At 40.5% G+C, this 20460-nt stretch overlaps 1 protein-coding gene across 8 annotated transcripts in view; it reads left to right on the forward strand.

Annotated features, from left to right (window-relative positions):
- The window catches only part of FHIT (fragile histidine triad diadenosine triphosphatase), a 1742479-nt gene that overhangs the window by 322380 nt on the left and 1399639 nt on the right, over positions 1 to 20460 (forward strand). The gene's annotated exons all lie outside the window — the stretch shown is intronic.

Genomic DNA, 20460 nt, shown 5'->3' on the forward strand with positions numbered 1-20460 from the left:
AATACGCTGCCTCTGGTAAGGGAGGGAGAAGGGAGGACAGAGGGAATAAGCATTTATTTAAGAACTTACAATGTGCCAAGTACTATACTGAATGCCTTTTATAAACTTTATCTCAATTGGTTCTCACAACAACTATGGGATGCAGGTACTATTATTGTCTTCACTTTGCAGATGAGGAAACTGAGGCAGGCAGCGGTTAAGTGACCGACCAGAATCACACAGCTAGTAAGTGTCTGAGTCCAAATTTGAGCTCAGGTCTTCCTGACTGCAGACCCACTGTGGTACTAGCTGCTTTCTCTAGAGGTGGTACATTTCCCTTCCTTTTAGGTCTTCAAACAGGGGTTAGGTGACCAGATGTCAAATATGTTACCATAAGGATTCCTTTTTGTAGGGATTGGTTGAGATCCCTTCCAAGTCTAAAATTCGGTGATTCTGGACAGGGGTATTTCTACCTTTACCTAAGAAGGGTCAAATAGAAATTATGACATATCAGAACAGATTGTGTCCAGCTCAAGGAATAAAGAACTCAGGAAGAGTTGCTTTCAGGTATTTGATAGGCTGTCGTAGGGAAGAAATATTGGCTGTGTTCTGCTTGTCCCCACAGGGTAGAACCAGCTTCAGTGGAAGCAGATTTATACTTTGTAATTATTGGTGCCCAAGTGGATGGACCATTCCAGGAGGTAGAGGGCTCCCCATCACTGGAAGTCTCCAGGCCAACACTGGATAACCATTTATAGGGTAGATTGCCAAGGGGGATTCTTGTTCAGGTAGGGGATGTTAACATCTATTCCAGTTCTGAAATTCCGTGATTCACTGTTTTTCTGAAATCCCTGACATTTAGTGAATGAGGTCCAAGCAAGCTCAGCAAAAGAACATCCCAGGAAGTAATTAGGCAGCAGGGGTAGGAACCCAGAATGAGATATGGTGCTGGGCTGGAGGTTTTTACTACTTCATGTGCCTGAGCTCCATTTCCCCAGCTGGAGTTAACCCATTGAGAACACTGGCTATTGTGTCCCATTTTGAATCTCCTACAGCACCATGCATACAGTGGTTGCTCAGGGAAGATTTTATTTTTCTTTTGATCGGTGGACAGTATCCAACAAAGCCATGTCACAGCAGAGGACGAGCATCTGTTCATCCCACGTTTGGTACCTTTCACCAGCCAAAATTCCATTTAGTTGAAAAAACAAAGCTCTTAAAAGAGAGGAGAACTTTGAGGGAGTGGAATACAACAGTAGTTAATAGAAATAATGACACCTTCCTCCTCACAGTAAATGCCCAATTAGAACAAAAATAATGCAGCAGCCGAGCTGGGGCACATTGACTCCTAATGAAGGCATCATCCAGTGCCTTGTCCTAGGTCAGTCCTGCTATATATGAAATGAGCTCTGTGGTGTGGACTGGGTGCATATCACCACCAGATGCTGAGCCCGCTAAGTGAGCATTGAATGTAGAATGCGGATGATTAAGGCGATTGTGCTGGCTACAAACAGTATTCGATTTTCTGAAAAGGGTCTCATTTGAGCAGCATTTTCTTCTTCTGAGATTACAGCAGCAGGCTAGAGGGTGAGAGAGACGAGTTTTATGGAGAAAGCTTCAGAAAGAACATCAGAATGTATTGGGGATGGAGATGAGCATGAAGGAGGCGTGACCTTGGCATTCCTCCCTGACTGAAACTGATGACTTTCATTACTTTCTGATTACGTCTTTGTCTTTGCCACTTCAGGTATGAATATTAGCTGCTGCTTGGCGTTTCAGATTGTTCTCTGTACTTTCAGCATCTGTGTCACTGCTGGGATGGTGGTTAGTGGTCCCTTCTTCTCTTCAAGGAGCATTTCACCCAGAAAATCATCCATTCATCTCTTTCAGTCAGTGTATAAAATAATGGTAACTTTCTTGGGCATTTAGTACCGCATGAAAGGGCTTTCCCATTTCTACGAATCCCTGCCACCCCCCTCGCTGGCTAGTATGCTCTCATTCCCTAAATGACCTTGTATTTACTTGTCTCTGTTTATATTCATAGCATCCTCAAGCTAACCCTATTCATTTGGCAGATGAGGATAGTGAGGCCTTTAGGAAGCTGTTGGAGGACATGGCAGAGACCATGCAGTGAGACACTTAGAGTTGTGCTTGAAAGTCTGATTCTAAACCTGTGAAATGTAAGCGCCCTGAGGGATTACATTCTACTGGTAGGATATAGTAGGAAGGATACACACACACACACACACATGCATGTACATGTATGTGTGTGTTTGCATATATATGATATATATACATATACAGACTATATATACACAGACATATACACACATATATGTACCTATATATTTATTTTTGAATCAACTTTGTCTATCACTTGGGAAAATATGTCATTTCATCAATATCAGGGCACTTTTTACAGGAGTTCCTTTCCCTTTAGTTTGGCATTTCCAAAATGTGGGTCTGCCCTTGTCACTGCCCCTCCTCTCCATCTCAGTCGATAAGAAGTCCTTTGTTCTTTCAAGATCTTCTTCTCAGTCTTTTACATTTTACTCCCCTCTAAGCATTCCATGATCAAGATCTCACTGACCTATTTGCTGTTATTTGCATATGACATTCCATTTCCTTTCTCTGTGGCTAAAGTATTTTCTTTCCTCATCTCCACCTTTTAGAATCTCTGTTTTTCTTTAATGTTTAGCTGAAATACTACCTTACAGGAAGCTGTTTCTCATCTCCTCCCTCTATTCCACCACCAGCTGCTAGTACCTGCCCATCAAAGGTTACCTCACATAACTACTTCTCCTTTATCTTTTGGATCCCAATTTATTGACATCTTGCATCCCCTATTAGAGGGTAAGCTCCTTGAGGGTAGGAAGTACATTTCTTTGTATCCTCAGTGCTTAGCACGTAGTACTTAATAAATGCTTGTTAATTGAATATTTCTTTACTGTTCAAATAAATTTTATTTTATTCATTTATCTATCCATCCATCCGTTTATCTTTCTCTCTATCTCTCTCTATCCATCTGTCTGTCTGTCTTTTTGTTTAACCAAAATTCTGGATACGGGAAAGTTCTGTTATTGAGAGTCTGATTTAGTAGTTAAGTCCTTGGGAGTGAGGTTAAGTGGCTTGCCCAGCCAGGATCAGAGAAAAGATGTGAATCTAAGTGCTCTTGGTTCTAAGCCCAGTGTATTACACCGGCTGCTTCAGTCAAATGTTAATTACACAGTAGATGTTTGTGTTTTGTTGTGTTGCATTGTCAATACACAAACCTGTGTATATATACATACACACATACACACATATGTACACATGTACACACACACATATAATACATATATATGTATATATATACACACAAATATGCATGGATAATTCCCCAAGATTATTTATCTCACTCATTTTCAACCACTCCTAAGCCTGGCTACATCTCAAAATTTTAAGAGGAAGGGGAAAGAGGCACATTGAAGCACTGTTGGTGAATCTATGAACAGGTCCCATCATTCTGGAAAACAATTTGGAATAATGTACAAAATGACTGAATAGCATGTGCCCTTTGACCCAGACATAGCGCTGCTAGGCCTGTACCCCAGAGAAGTCAAAGGAAAAGGAAAAGGTCCTACAAGAATAAGAAAAAAGTATTTACAAGGTAGCAAGAAACTAGAAACTAAGGGTGTACCCATTAACTGAGAAGTGGCTTATTAAGTTGTACTCTATGAATATGATGGAATACTATTTATTGTACTGTGAGAAATGAGGAAATAGATAATTTTAAAAAGACAAAATCTTACATGAAATGATGTCAGGTAAAATGAGTGGAACCAGAACAATTTATACTGTCACATCAGTATTATAAAAACATACAATTGTGAGCACTAATAAACTGATGAAGATTGAAATTCATATAACCAGGAGAAAAATTTATACAATGACAACAATGCAAAAACAGCATGGAAAGCTGTAAAAATTACAGTCAATAAAGTGACCGTTCACATCCTGAGGACCAAAGATAAAACATATTACCAACCTCCTAACAGAGAATAATAGAGATATATTACCTCATGAAAAATGCATATGTGTGTGTATGTATGTAATTATCTAATTTGCATACAGATAATGAGAGACTTTGTTTTGTTTGATTATAAATATTTGTTACAAGGAATTTCTTTTTCTTTTCTTTTTTCATTGAGGTGAGAGGGAGAGAAAATAGATTTCTGTTACTTAAAAAAAGCTATTAAAAATATAGAGGTGTCAGTGCCACAGATGGGGAATGTTGCACTTGAAGATGTTGTCACTGTATTTTTTGTTTTACTATTTTGTATTTAATTTGGTTTGCATTTGAACCTCTGGTGTTTGGGAAAGTGCCGGGCATAAAGTAAATGCTTAATTCAAACCTTCCTTCCTTCCATCTTTCTCTTCTTCCTTTCTTCCTCATTCCGCCCCTCCCTCCCTCCATCCTTCCTTCTTTCGTTCCTTTTTTCCTCTCACTTCATTGTTTTACTTTGTTAGAAGGGACCTCCCACAGCATTGGTGTAATCTGGAAACCTTTGCAACGTAATAATAAAACACATGGATTAAATTTTTAAATAAATTACCCCAGAGTCAGGGTTTTTACATAAAATTCTGTTGATATCTTTCGTTTTTATATTACTTACATTTTCTACTATGTGGACGTTGCTATCTATGTTCTTATATCCCATCCATGGAGAAAACACAGAGGGAATTATTTTTAAGAGGAATTATACCTCTGACAAAATCCTTGATTCACTTTTAATCATTCCAAACTGACTTGACATCACTAGAGAACATTTCCTTAGTGAAGGAGGCACCCTGTGTGCCAGACTCCCAGATTTTTAACTAGCACATCCTATGGGAACCATCTACAATAATTTTCTAGAGTATTTTTGAGATATTTTTTAAAAGAACTTTTTTACTTACATGTCCTACACATACACCCATACTTGCACATATGTATCTGTAGAGCAGCCAAGCATATGTATGTATGACCAATTTCAGTCATCAAAAAGAGATCTGAGAAGCCCGCCATTACCTGAAAGCAGGTCCTAAGGAGCTACCCTTATCCCTGCTGTCCTGTGGCTGCCTCCCTTCCCCTTCTTCCCTCAGGTTAGCTCTCAACTGCAAAGACTGTCTGCCTTTAGCATCAGCAGTAACAGGCTTACCCACTTTTCTCTCCCACTCTGTTTTTGGTGTGATTACAAAGGATCTTCAAAGAAGAATGAAAAGACACAAATTTTCATAATTTTCATGAGCTAAGTTTATTTGCCCTGTGGTCTCAACAGCAACAATAAATGTGACCTAGAAATTCAACAGTAAAACCAGCAACTGACTGATCATTGGTCTGTCATGTTGGCAAAGACCAACATGGCTAACCTGCCCTAAAGGATTGATTTCAAATTTGTCAGATTTCAAATTTCTAGATTCCTAAGTAAGAGCTAAGGAAATTCATTTAATAGTTTAAGTGAATCAAGAAAAATAAATTAGGCATGAAGAAAAATATTCTAGGTAACACCGTTTTAGCCCATAATACTTCCTCCCTGAAGGAAGGAGAATATTGAGGAGGGGATGATCAGTGACTTGCTCGTTTAGGGGCCATGTGTGATATTAAGGGCAGTAGTGTGGAACAGAATGTTTTATTTTACATATCACATTTCTCATTCATCAAACCTTTGTCATCCTGTGGGGCTCCTTAGGAGAACCATGCTGAAATGGATTGAAACAGTGGCTGATGGTAAAAATCAAATAAAACAACCATTCCTTTATAATTTATAATCTTTATAATCAGAATATATAATCTTTATCTTTATATATGTATATAATACAATCTCTATTATATATACTATGTTATATACAATATATTACATTATAATATATAATATAATCTTTATAAAGATTATATATACATATATAATCTTTATAAACAAAAAATGTCCATATGTCCTATGCCCTCAGCTATTTTTGTTCCGCCAAGTCAAGCCAACCAATATTTATTAGGCACCTGCTCCATACCAGGCATGGTGCTAAGCATGGGGCATATGAAGAAAGACAAAAGTGGTACCTGCCCTCAAGGGGCTACAATCTAAGGGAGGAGACAGCCTATGGACAGCTATGGAAGATCTGATATAAAGGGTAAAATGAGATGATTTTTAAAGCACATTGCAAGCTTTAAAGAACTATAGGAACACTATTATTATTATAATAAGATATTATATGATATAGACAGGATAAATGGGGGCATTAAGGGGTATCAGGAAAGGTTTCATGTAGAAGGTGAGATTCTAGCTGGGACTTGAAGGAAGCCAGGAAATCCCTGTAAGCACACAAAGCAGGAATAGCATCTTTCTGTGTTCTGTAACTGAGTGGGAATAGAAAGGAATTTGTCTGAGGGGTAGTATTCACCCCTCCACCTACTTCGTGGGATGTTTCACTGTGTGCTGACTGATCTGTATATTTGTAGAACATTTGGTCCTTGAAGACACGGGATTCTTTCAGTCTTCCCCAAGCACCTAGCACAGTACCACACATATAGTAGGTCTTTAACAAGTCCTGTTGAATTGAATGTTGGTCACGCAAATACGTGGTGAAGCTGAGCACTTGGTAAGCTGTGGCTGCCAGTTTAAATCGTGAAACAGAAGCAGCGAGGTGTAGTGAAGATGGTTGGCTGGCTTCAGAACCAGCCAGAGCCAAGTTTGAGTCCCAGCTCTGAGACTGGATGATGAGCAAGGTAGGTAACTTCTCAGGGTTCTAGGCAGCATTGTAGAGAGGGGGGCAGCCTGTGTCAGTAGATGGAGTTCCCTCATCTGGGAACCCTAGATGAGTGAAATCACAGGTGTAATCTTTATCTCTCTCCTTCAGTCGTGATGTAACCCCTTGCTATGGCAGCTGTTCATGCAGTAGGTGCCTGTTTATCCTGCAGATTTCCAGATTTTTAGATGCCTAAGAGTGAGGGAAGTGAGGGGCTGGAGTGCCCTACTGGGACAGGAAAGGACTGCATTAAAGGATGTTTGTCAGAAGTCCTACTGATGTCGCATTCCCTGGTGGCCCTTTTAAAAGGTCACGCATGGTGTTTTTACAACATTTGCTTTTTCTGACTGACTTATCCTCTTGGGGTGCTTCACAAAGAGAAGGCACAAAGGAAGCATCTGACAGTATTTCCAGGGCCAGCAAATAGACTGGCTAGGTTGGATGCATTTTCTACGAGGGCAGGCATATTGATTGAGCTTCCTGTCCCTATTTTTACTTTAAGGAGAGTAGTACTCTTCTGTCAAGGCTTTTGGGAACATCTGTACCTGGCATTGAGAGGGAGGGACCAGATGTCAAAGATTGAGGTTGGGAATTTGGAAATTTAGCTTTATCAGGAGTGCTCCTGCTCAAGCACATTATGTTTCTTATTGGACTTTACTTTTATTTTCAATATAATAAATGCATGAAGCTGTTAAAGTAAGTTCTTTCGGTGAGATGCTGATGAGGGAATGAGATCCAAGGGGATGGTATACAAGTCAAGAGAATTATGATTTTTTTTTTAAATTACACTTTTTCCTAGATGTAACAAATGGATCCTAAGGGCATGGGGAATGGGTAGTAGTAGCCTTTTGTATGTGATAGTAGTGAGTTGGTAGCTCAAGGCTGGAACAGCCCCATGAATTCACCCAGGCTCCATTGAGTGAGCTGGTGTAGTGAGTAGGACTCACAAACAGCTGCTCAAAATCGTACCCTGTAGAACTAATGGAAATTCTGCTTCCTGGGACCCAGACACTCCCTCAGGACAAGAGTTTGAGTAAGAATTGCAATTTAGGCTCCAAACCTCCAATGTGTCTGTGATGTCATTAATGAGGGCATTCCCTCCCATAGTTCAGATTACCACCCATCTATGCCTGGGTACCTTGTCTTACTTGTTTTTAGCTTCTCATTAATTATCCACCATTCTGTGGACCTCCTTTTTCTATTCTTGACATTGTATAAAATATCAGAAGAGGTCACAACCCTCTTGACTATTGGCTATCCCTTATATTCTCCATGTGACCAGCCCATCCAACATTCTCCTAGTGCTTTCATTTGCAGAGTACATCATCAATTTATTATCACATCTGAGCTTCTCAGAAGTGCTGTGAAGTAACTACTATAGGTATTTTTCTCATTTTACAGATGAGGAAAGTGAGGGTCAGAGAGAATAAATGATTCATCAGTGTCAGAGGTGAGATTTGAACCCGGACCTTCCTGACATCAAATCATAGCACTGGAGCCCTGTTGATCACTGATAATGTTTGAGTGACCCTAATGCCATTTAAGAGTTCATGGGGCACAGGGGAGAGCATTGTAGGCATGGAATCAGTGGAGACGTGGCCTTCTAATCTCATTGAAGATATGGACAGGTCACTAAACCTGCTTTCCTCTTGTGTGCAATGGCATCCTGGCTGAGGCACCAATTTTGTAGGACTATTGTGAGAATAAATGACTCAGGATGAGGAGCTCTGGAAACTTTTAAAGCAATATGTAAATGCGATTTGGTGCAAGTAGATGGAGCAGCAAATAGAGCTCTGGTCTTGCAATCAGGAAGACTCATCGTGCTGGGTTCAAATCTGGCCTCAGACACTTCCTAGTTGTGTGACCCTGGACAAGTCGCTTAATCTTGTTTGCCTCAGTTTCCTCATCTGTAAAATGAGCTGGGGAAGGAAATAACACATCACTCCAGTATCTCTGCCAAGAAAACCCCAAATGGGGTCACCAAGAGTTGGACACAACTGAACAACAAAATGTATGTTAGCATTTTTATTTCATAATGTTCAACGTTTGCCTGACTTTTAAAATCACGTACTCGAGACCATAATCTTGTAAAGTCGGCACGTCTGCCCTCACCTCACACTCTTTATGAATTTTGAGGGGGGAGACATAAATTTAACATAAAAGGCTATCTCTCTTGGGGAAAAGCAGTAGCATTAAGTGATAGGCTGTTATTATTTTTAAAATTAATTTCTACTTTTTCTTTCTTGGCTTTTGAAAATAAGATCTCCCCTCTCTTTTCCCCTCCCCATAATTGTTTCTTCCAAATCTCTACCTTCCTGGAAGCCATTATTGGCTATGTGGCTATCTCAGTAAAAAAAGTGTGATTTCAGCTACAAGGGATACTCTCAGCATGGAAACTCACTCCGTGGGTTCAGATCAACAACCTATCAGATCAACAACCTATCTGTAACATATATAGTCTTACAGAGTTGCCTAGAGCACTCAGGTTATGTGACTTAAGAAACAGAATAAGTCAAAAATGAGGTTTAGACCCCAGGTCTCTGAGACTCTAAGGGCAACCCTCTACCTATCATACCTCTTGCTTCTTATGATTGTGCATTGGTTCTAGAAAATAAGCACACCTTTGAAAAGTTCACGGACATGTTAGCTGAGCATTGATACAGGGAAAGGGATATTTCATCTTTTTTCCTCCAGATTAATAATTCTGTCATGTGCCTTTCTTTGGCCTCTTCAGTAACCATGACTCACCTTAATACTGCTTTTTGACATTAGATGCCTTTCCAGAGAAGGGAAAAATCATTCAGAAATGAGTTGGATAAAGGTTATTTAACTAACACTTAAAATTCTAGTCCTGAACACTTTACTTTACCCCTAATTAAATGCCAAGAAAAGAAATGTGGAATACTCAGTATATACAGAGGTCATATACACCTTCTTCTGAAGGAATAAACGTCTTTAAGGAATTTCCATTTTAGTTGCAACAGGTATATGCTCTTACTTACAAATAGTGCGTCTGTCCGTCTCCCCCTTCACTTTACCCTCCCCCCAAAGTTGAAATAACAAGAATGAAATGAAGAAAGACGATTTATTTTGTATTATTTCTGTTTTGTTTATTTTCTGAGAAGCAACATGATCTATTAGCATATAAGGAACCAGGAAGATGGAGTTCACCACCTTTGACACATACTGACTTTGGGATCCTGAATAAGTTACTTAACCTGTTAATGCTCCAAGCATCTCTAGGCCATAAAGTACAAAAAAAGTGCCAATCATAATTTTGTCACTTGAAAGTTCACAATACCAGTAAAATTATAAATCTGTTCTTTTACCCACCCCTATTGTATTCAGTACTGTGACTAATATTTATTAAGGAATTGTTGTTGTTCAGTCTAGTTGTGACCCAATTGGGGGTTTTCTTGACAAAGAGACTGGAATGCTTTGCCATTTTCTTTTTCAGCTCTTTTTACAGATGAATAAACTGAATCAAACAAGGTTAAATTATTTGCCCAGAGTCACACAGATACTTATCTGAGGCTAGATTTGAACTCACGAACATGAATGTTCCTAATACCAGGCAGAGTGCTCTATCCATTGTGTCACCTAGGTGCCCTTATGAAGGTGTTACTGGATGTTGAGCAGTTTTGAAAATAATTTTTTTTTTGGTCTGCCTTCAGGGTGCTTACTAGCTATCAGGGGTAAGGCATGACCAGTTAGGCAGACTATGCAGAGGCAGAGGAGTAACAGTAGCCTAGTAGTGGATGCTGAGTGCCCAGGGAGGGGTGCAGGCAGCAAGAGACAGCAGAGCTGAGAGAACCAAGGTATCTTGGAGGAAGCAATCTTTGGCTAGTTCCATGCCTTATCTCCAAAGGGAATTCAAGGATAGGGAACAGACCTGTGATTTCATTAGCATAGAGAACTCAGGGAGAAGGCTATTCCCTCTACTAATGCAAGTTGGCACCTGACCTTAGTTTATAGTCTCAGTTTCCCCACAGACAGCATTGGCCAACAGAGTGGCCTAAGCCAAATTAACTTGCACTTGAGAAATACTTAACAAAATAATTAAAAACACAATAAAGTGTAGGTTATCTAGGTGAAATTTCAGGGACGCTTATGCATAACCATACATAAAGAGCAGCTCCTGTATTTATTTGAGTTGGACTCCATTGAGCTAGGCCAGTGAGAGGGTCACATTGGCCCTTTTCTCTCAATCCTGAATCCGCCATTTGAGGAGGGGTCAGTTTACCTTCATTCCTCTCATGCCTCTACTTCTGACTTTCCAGACTCCCACCTCCATGCCATGCAAGGATACCTCCTCCTCCAACCCCTCCTCTTTTCAGCATCCTTATGTGAGTCTTCTTTCCCAATAGAATATAAACTCCATGAGGCCAGGAGCTATCTTTTTTTTTTTTTTGCTTCTCTTTGCGTCCCTGAGCACTTAGCACAATACCTGACACATGGTAAGTGATTAATAAATGCAGGTTGCCTTGTTGCCTTGCCTTCCTGGCTCTGAGGTCAGTTCTCTATCTTCTGTACCATGATACTTCCTCTTAGAGTATTTCTGTCTAACATTAACAAAGCAGGGGATAATCACAGACTACTCTTGAGAATTGGGAAGACCTGGGTTTGAATTTAGCCTTAAATACAATGGGTACACCATTTAACTTTTTGGAGTTTCATAGTCTTCCTGTAAAAATGAACAAAAACACCTCAGATATCTAGTCCACAGGTACAGGAAGCTCAATGAGCTTGTTCAGCACCTTTCCCTCCCCAGCTTTAGAAGTCTTCACACAGAGGCTTTACAACCACTGAGCAGGTTTGTTACAGGGGAATCTTTTGAAGTCTGGGTTGGACTGAAATTTTTTCCAACAACCTTCATGTTTTGTACTTATATGCCATGCTTATAGACAATTGCAATTCCTATTATCAAGCAAAAAAAATTTCTTCTGGGCAGCTGGACTCAGAATCAGAAAGACCTAAGTTTGAGTTTTGTTTCAGGTACACTAACTTGCTGTGTGACCCTGGGCAAGTCACTTAACCTCTCTATGCCTCAGTTTCCTCAACTGAAAAATGGAAGGTAATAGTAACACCTACCTCCTAGATTGACTGTTAAGAATAAAATGAGATTCTGTTTGCAAACGTTAAAACATATTAATATTAGCTATTATTATATTTCCAGTAACCTTTTACAATTTGCCAAATGATCAAATGTCTAATGAAAAATGGATTCATTTGGCAATGACTTTAATGACATTCCCAAATGACTTTTGGTAATGACTGAACTCAGTCCTTCAGAAGGGAAGGTCTACAGTTGGAAATTATTGATGACTTCTCTTTTCTGATCTTCTGCAACTCCAGAAAATTAAAATTGAAAATCACCCACAGGACCATGGAAAGAGAGACTCAGGGTAAATGTGAGTAGACTGCAAGACAGGGCTCATAAAGCTATGAAGAACAGCTGAAAAAAAGCCTGTCATCGTAGACATGGTGGGGAGAGGAAGGCGGTCCACTTGTGTAACTGACGCATGGACCATTGGGTTCCCTCCAGAGACAGCCAGCCAGGCTCTCAGCACGTGGGATGGTGCCTCCTTGTGGTGAATTTAAGAGGTGCAGAGAATGAATGAGCAGGCAGAGGAAAGGCTGAGATAGTCATCCTTGGAAGGAAGGAGATTGCACATCCCTTGGACTCTTTGAATATTTCTATTTGGATGTCCTGAGCATTGAGTTAGTACAGGCGGCAGGATGATAAGAAATTGCCAGGCTTTTAGAAGTTCAATACCACCTTTTTTTGTCTTTTACGGGTAGGGGAAATGTTTGTGTTCATGAAACAATGACAACATAGTTAGCATTCTGGCCTCTGGGAAATTACCCCTTGTGGAGCTGGGTCATTTCAGTCAGCAGCCTAAGAATTTTTCACTTGAACCCCTGGGGTGGAAGACTCTGGTAATGATTTACACGCAGCTATGTAGCTCTTTCTGCCATGGAGGTCCAACTCTTTGGGCTAATAAAAAACTGGTGTTTTAATTCATAAAACCACTGTCCTCTCTTGCTTTGCTTCTTGTCATTGTATCTCTCCTCTCCTCTCCCTTCTTCCTTCTTCTCTGCCCCCCCTCCCATTTCCCTTAAGCTTTTCACAGTAGGTGAAGAAGCTGGTTATATTTCTCACCTTGGGTTGGTAATATTTTATTAAATGGTTTTCATCACTTTGGGTAATAAACAGGTGATTTGACTGAGCTGCGTCCAGGTGCTATATTTAGGACTTAGTGCTTTCTGGAGGGATTCCAAGTAATAATGGCTTCTTTAAAAGCTCTGGAATCCCTAAAGAGCCATAAAATTGTTCTGTGCATTGTCCTCGATAAATAACACCATTTCCTTTCCCCTTCCTCCCTGGCCCCCTCCTCGTCCCATGCCTTCCTGAGTGAGCTCTGGGTTACCTGACATTATCGCAGGCCCGATTTCTTAGTGAAGGTCACCGCTTGTTTGCTACTGTCTCTTCTGCCTCATGCTATTTTGTGTGAGTGTCTTCGTGGGGGACAATCCTGCAAAGATGAGAAAGTGATGCTGACTTTTACCTTAGAGCAGAGACAAGGTTAAATGCCCTACACCATAGGGCCTGGGTTGTTTTTTTTTTTTAATTTTTAATTTTTTTTCAATTTGACATGAATTTAGTAAGCCCTTCCCATCTGCTGAACAGTGGCATAAAAGACAAAACAAAAGAAAGGCCCTTCCCTCAAGGAGTTTAGGTTCTACTAACGTTACACACTTGTGACTCTGATTTTCTATTCTGATCATTTGCATCTCCCAAGAATTGGAAGAGATGCTCACCCAATGGGGAACTGAGGGTTGGTACAGTGGGTGGAAGTGGAAGGAAATACATCTCCAACAGGAAGAAGAAAGGGGGTCCCTCCTCCCACCTATACTTGCTGTTAGGCTTCTTGAGACCCTAGCTGCCCTAGAACCTTCGCCTTCCCTGGCAGGCCTCTCCCTATCCACTGCTACTCTGAAGGGGACTTATGCCTTGGGCTAGCACATTCCTCTCCCCTCTCATTTTTCCCATCCCAGTGATACTGTCAGAGAACAAACTCTCCTCCTCAAGCCCAACTATCTGCTCCCCTATGTTTATTGAACCCCTCCGATGCCCCCTCTGGGTCTATCCAGCCTTTTCTGCTGCCCTCTCAAATATCTGCTCCATAATTAATAAAATTCTTCTAATGTTAAACTTCTTCCTCGCTTATTTCTTCCTGAGACCAGGCTCCCTCCTGAGGGCTACCTGGCCGCTCTCCCTAATCCTGGTTGCATCTTCACCTATCTCCCCTGACTCACTGGGCAGGGTAGCAAAGTTGTATTGCCCTTTGCTCTCCATGGTCACTGCCAGACTCTCCACCATCATCATTCATTTCAGGTTCATTCAATTCATGGTTATCACCACATCAAGACTGGGGTGACCATTATCTGCCAACTTGCAGGCCATTCTCCATTTTTCTCCATGTATTTTGTGTCTGGCTCCCAAACTTGCACTGTATCTGTTCTCATACACGTTGATATTCCTTCAGATCTCCTGAATTTCTGGTTCTTCAGTCTGTTGATCTACCTTCCTACTCTATGCCAACTACACATGGGGATGGTCAAACTCTTGATCTTGTCATCACCTGCATGGTTGTGACATGTATTTATATGTACGTATGTATATCATAATCTTTTACATTCCATCTCTCCCTGGTCTTCTAAGCCCTCACACTCTTCTTTACCTTCACTGTGACCTCCAAGCTTTCTGCCCCTCCATTCTGTCCCGAGGTAATGCTCCTGCCCTGGTTACATGCTCTTCCCTTCCCAAATCTTGACCCCTTGATGAACCAGTTGTCCCCATTGTTCTTTTGCCAAATAAACCTTGCACCCAGACCTGACTTACTCCCATGATCCTTCTCTTTCATTCCTACTCATTTTCTTTTGAGAAGAATGGGAGGAAGTCACTTCCTTTTCCTCCCCCTCATCCAGACACTGGTTAGATCTGTGGTGCCAGCTCAGGTGAGATGTCTGGATTATTAGATGCCTTTAAGGAAAGGATGCTCAAAGGCTAATAGGCTTTACCTGTTTGCCTGCTGTTGTGTTCCTCATCATCATCACCTCACTCCCCCATGATGAGAAAGGGACATTTTCCAGGGGGACCCAATCGAATAAAAGCTCCTTGAGGGGAGGGGTGGTTTCATTATTATTGTTATGTCTCTTGTTGTTGCCGTCCATCCATCCATTCCTCCATGTCTGACTCACCACAATGCCATGGACTGTCTATGGGGTTTTCTTGGCAAAGCCACTGCAGTGGCATGCCATTTCCTTCTCTGGTGCTTAGTTAAGACAAATGGAGGGTTAATGATTTGCTGAAGGTCCCACAGCTAGTAAGTGTCTGAGGCCAGATTTGAACTTGGAACTTCTTGACTCCTGACCTAAGTCCTACTCACTGACCCATCTGGTTGCCTAAGAAATGATTATAGATTTATTAATAGATCCAAGCTAGAGGAATAAGCCATAGCCACAGAACAACATAAAACAATGCCTCTATTCTCCTTAATTCCAATTTCCTCTCATCATTGGCTTTTAGATTATAAGCATATTATGGGATAAACACTTTCTAGTTCACCTCTGTAAATACAATACCTTTTAACACAGTGCTTTGCACATAGAATATATTTAATCAATTGATTAAGTATTTACTATATGCCAGTTACTATGCTAGGGGCTTTAGGGATGTAAAGTCAAAGAATGAATTCCTTCTCTCAAGGAACTTATATTCTAAAGGGAGAGACAAGTGCATATGTAAGTATATGCAGAAAAATGAAAAAGAGGATGAATATAAAGCAATTAAATACAAGGTGATTTGAGAAGTGGGGCACTGGCTGCAGAACTGAATTGAGTCATGACCTGGCTCTTCCATTAACCGTTTTGTGACCTGACTACTTCACCTAATACCTTCCTTCCTTGGTTTCCTCAAAAAAATGGAGTAATGCGATAACAGATCCCTAGGAGCCCTTCTATCTTTTAAATTCTAGCAGCTGCTACTTGTCTGGGGTGAATATTTTCACCTTTCCTGTCTTCAATTCTCTCATCTGTAAAAGGGGATCAGTCTGGACGATCTTTGGGGCTTCTTCCCAGTTGAATGCATCTGTGGTTTCCACTAATATTTATTAAGCACCTACTATGTGCTGGGTACTGCTAGGGATATGAAAACAAAGTATGAAACAATCCCCAGTCATAATGACAACTTGCAGTTCTAGCAAGTTTCGATAAGTGCTTTGCATGTGTCAGTACTGATTTCTAAATGGGGCATGTAATGATATCCCTGTATTACAGGTGACGAAACAGATTCTGAGAAGTTAAATCAAGTGTCCATTATCTGAGTCAGTGGACAGTGGATGCAAGATTCAAGCTTGAGTGTCCAGATGTCAGTCAGTGCTATATCTACTATCACATATTCTCAATTAATAAAAATTAAAAAAAATAATAATGACTAGCATTTACATGGCACCTACTATGTGCTAGGTACTGTGCTAAGTGTTTTACACTCATTTGATCCTCATGACAAACCTGGCAGATAGATTATCCTCATTTTACAGTTGGAGAAACTGAGGCAGACAGGTTAAGTGACTTCCCCAAGGTCATACTGGCAGTAAGTATCTGAGGTTGGATTTGAACTCAGATCTTTGTGACTCTAAGCTCCTGGACCATCTCCCTACTAAGTGAGTAAGGCCAATCCAATTTTTATTTTAATTAGTTTTTATTGTTATTATTTGGGAGGCAATTGGGTTTAAGTGACTTACCTAGGGTCATGCAGCTATTAAGTATCTAAGGCTAGAATTGAACTCAGTTTCTCCTGACTCTCCAGCTATTACTCTATCATGCTACTTAGCTGCCCCTCCAATTCAATTTTAACAAAAGTATTCTTTATATGAGGCTGTGTGGCTTTTATTCTTAAAGGACTAAGGTTTCAGATACCAAGTTGTCCAGGGAGAGGGGCATAAAGCTTGTCTTTATTTGGCGATGACACAAGACTGGCTGTAACATTCATGGAAGTGACTGAAAGGTTTTTATAGGAGACTTATGTTTGGCCTGGATGAGGGCTGTTCCCATGCTGATGATAAGAGATAACCCGTGAAAAGTCTGCTTGCTGCATTGGTAGCCCCACCCTGCAGAACATCGTGAGTATGAGGGAAAGGATTCAAGCACTTTGGCTGCATCCCATTGGGAAGGATTTCTGGTAGGGATGTGAACCACAGTCATGCAAAATCAGAGGGCATCAGTGGGTTGTGATTGGGAGTTTCCCAATTTCCCCAGTTGCTAGTATCCTCATGCTGAAATTTCCTTTTATTTCCTTTTGTATATATTTTCTATTTGGTATGGTGGATAAAGATCCTACCTCAAAGCCAGAAAGACCTGGGTTCCAATCCTGCCTCTGACACATAATAGGCTTAATGACCTAAGAGAAATCACTGAACCTATCAGTGCCCTGGACAACTCTGTAAGACTTTAGTTTGCAGAGAAGGTACCAAGTACCACTATGCATGGGTAAGGGAGTCTCTTCATCTTGGGCATCCCTCTACCAATGGACCTATCCCTATTCTTTATAGTTACTTGACTGTATGCATCCTTTTCTCTCTAAAGTAAACCCTTTGAGATTATTTTCTCCTTGTATTTACATTCCTGGGATCTAGCACAGCGTCTGACGTATTTGTTGTTGTTGTTCAGTTGCTTCAGTTGCATCCAACTCTTTGTGACCCCATTTGAGCTTTTCTTTGCAAAGCTACTTCAGTGGTTTGACATGTTCTTCTCCAGATAATTTTACAGAGTAGGAAACTGATACAAATAAGGTTAAGTGACTTGCTCAGAGTCATACCACTAAGTGTCTAAGACCAGATTTGAACCCACAAAGATGACTCTAGGCCTGGGGCTCTATCAACTTCACCATCTAGTTGCCCATGTCTCACACATAGTAGGAGCTTAATAATTGTTGATTGATTGAGCTTTTTGATTGATTGCATTGTTAGATGGAGAAGCCATATTAGTGAGATCACAGATCCATTCAGGAACGGAGTTGGGGTTAGATGGAATTTTTCCAAGTGTGTGAAGGCCAAACTGAAGAGTCTGACTCTTGACTCCAGAGGTAATAGCTTATACATGAGGAAGGTTATTTCACTAATGGTAGATAGCATAGGCAGAAGCCCAGGTGGACCTTGAAAGATCTAATCATAAACTAATCTAACCATAAGCCAGCCAATAACTCTATCTGACTTGTTTAGATCTGAATAGAAAAAGTAAATCTGAGAATGCCTTATCCACAGACTTCGTTACCTTCATTTCGACTGGCACCGATCATCCCTCTGGTGCCAAATGGCCTCTTCCAAAGAAGACATCCTTCAAAGATAGCTGTGATTTTGGAAGGAGAAGACAAGGTCCTGCTTCAAGATGGATCATTAAGTCTTTGTTAATTAATCTGTCATAAGTTCAGGTCAGGAGTTAGGAGACATTAACCTCTTTTCACTTTCTTTCTATCTCAGATATACTTATTACTTTGAATTTATGTGCTGTTGTCACCCACAGTATTTAGGCCACCAAGATATCCATGATAAAGCACCATCAAGCCTGGAATTGCAGCAAAAACCATTCATATCATCACAGCTTTTCATGAGAAAGGAAGACAATCGATCAAAGAAAGTCCAGTTCCCTTGGACAAAAGAGACCTGTGTCACCTTCAATAATTACTGAAGAACAAGCTTGGGCTATAAATAATACCACTTTTATTTCACTTTCAACTGATTTCATTTTAAAATTAATTTCTGTTAAACAGGCCCGAGAACTAGGGAGAACTGCCAAGATCCATTTCTTTAGACTTAAACATAAGTCTTAAAGGACATGTATATACTGTACTTCTAATAATTTCTCATAAATTTTAATATATGGATTTTATGTCTGTGAACATAAACTTTGACCGGTTTTCTTTAGTCAGATGACATCTAGATCAGTATAGATGTCTTGCGCAAATTCATGTGCATGTGCAAGGCTGTGTGATATATGGGATCGGGGGAGTGGGGTGCTATACTTTAATTAAAAATAATAATTCAGTAGTAACAGTTTATATTTGTATGTTACTTTAAGTTTTGCAAAATGCTTTGCCTGTATCACCTCATTTGAACTTTACAACACCTCTGTGAAGAAGGTGCTATTTTTACCCTCATTCTACAGAAGAAAAAAATGGAAGATAATGACTTGTTCAGAGTCCCATAGTGTGAGTCAAAATTTACATTCCTTTGGGCAGAGTTCCTGTAGGTAAAACCTTGCAAGATATCTTGGGGTTTACAGGCTAGATTTCTTTCTTAAAGACCATGCCTTAACCCAAATCACCCTGGTTCTCATTGATTGGCCAACAGCTTGTCCTAACTCAAGCCCACTGGGTGATTATTTGGGCCCTGATGCCTCAGAGTCAACGTCAATAGCAGTCTTTTCCATTTTGGCCAGAAAACCTGAGAGTCTTCCCCCTCCCCGATTTATATATTTTTGACTAGGTAAAAAAGGCCATTTTTTTGCTTCATTTCTTACCTAGCCTTAATCACTGAATGGGTGTTGCCTCAGTCAGACTGAGACATGGGAAAGACTTTAACTTAAAAAGGTCATGGTTTCCCACTGTGCTAGGGGCTATTTCCAGTTGTTCTTATCTTGCCACTGATTCAAATGGATCCAGAGGAGAAAGTGAGGCTGATGACTTTGCACAGAACTCCCTCACTTAAATCCAATTCACTTGTAACTCAAGGTATCACCTTCTTGATGTCATGGTCTTCTTCAAGAATGAAAGACAAACAACAGTTAGTGACTGTCTGGAATTCTAACCCAGGGCTTTCTGATATAAAATCCAGCACTCAGCTGATCATAATAGCCCATGTTTGTAATCCCAGCTTGACAGAAAGGCTGAACTTGACAGATCCCTTGAGCTCAGGTGTTCTGAGCTGAAGTGGCTGAAACCATTTGGCTGTCCACACTGTGTTAGACCGCAGTATGGTGAGCCCTTGGGACCAAATGTGGAGTGGGAGGTGGTGCACTAAGTTGTCTAAGAAGGCACAAACCAGTCCAGGTCAGAAACAGAGAATTCCCAGGTCAGGCCTGTGAGCAGCCCCCATGTTTCCAGCCTAGATGAATTAGGGAGACTCAGTCTTTAAAAAATAAAATAAAATCCACCATTCTATCCACCGTGCAGTATTACAGAAAGCTTGGCTTACAATTCCACCTCAGATAGAATCTAGCTGCTTCATCCTGGGAAAATCCTTTGGCCTCAGGCAAGTTTCAACAGCTAAGTGTCTAGTGGGTGGAGTTTACTAGCTGTGTGACTTGGACAAGCCTCTCAACCCTCAGTTTGCCTCAGTTTCCTCATCTGTAAAATTATCTGGAGAAGGAAATGTCAAACCATTTCAGTAGCTTTGCCAAGGAAATCCCAGATGGGGTCATAGAGAGTTGGACACAACTGAAAACTACTTACCAACAAAAAGTTTAAAAGATTATAAGGTACATGTGGGGATCCAGGAAATCTCTACACTGATGGTATTACAGGATCTTAACTGCTCTATCCATTGACCAAATTGCCTCTTGAAAAGTTTCAACCCAAATAAAAAAACTCAATGTGCAATAAAACTGTTCATTTGAACTTTAATAACTTGAAATTTACATTAATTTATGAATTGTAGA

This window comes from Notamacropus eugenii, chromosome 3 (genome assembly GCF_028372415.1).
Source record: "Notamacropus eugenii isolate mMacEug1 chromosome 3, mMacEug1.pri_v2, whole genome shotgun sequence".
NCBI classification, from domain to species: domain Eukaryota; kingdom Metazoa; phylum Chordata; class Mammalia; order Diprotodontia; family Macropodidae; genus Notamacropus; species Notamacropus eugenii.